This window comes from Penaeus monodon, chromosome 21, assembly GCF_015228065.2.
Source record: "Penaeus monodon isolate SGIC_2016 chromosome 21, NSTDA_Pmon_1, whole genome shotgun sequence".
In the NCBI taxonomy this organism is placed as follows: Eukaryota; Metazoa; Arthropoda; class Malacostraca; order Decapoda; family Penaeidae; genus Penaeus; species Penaeus monodon.
Window position 1 is genome coordinate 19293641 of NC_051406.1, and position 236 is coordinate 19293876.

The following is a 236-nucleotide window of genomic DNA, read 5'->3' on the forward strand; positions in this document are numbered from 1 at the left end:
TAAAATAATTACCATTTCTATCATCTAATAAGTATAAATACGTAGTAACAGCTTGCTACCACCTTCTGCTTTTGTGGTTCACTTGAATTAACGGTCAAGTTCGTGTCGCTGGCCAGTGCTTGTTACGCCCCGGCGGTTATCAGCGCAGAGCGGCGCAGGAAGTCAGTGTTGATAAGCTGGCACAAACGATTCGGTTTACCTGCGTCGAGATGCCACCTAATATCTAAACGCCTGTA

At 45.3% G+C, this 236-nt stretch overlaps 1 protein-coding gene across 2 annotated transcripts in view; it reads left to right on the plus strand.

Moving 5' to 3' along the window:
- LOC119586307 (CKLF-like MARVEL transmembrane domain-containing protein 4) overlaps window positions 1–236 on the plus strand; it is a 25252-nt gene that overhangs the window by 24226 nt on the left and 790 nt on the right. The window lies entirely within an intron of this gene.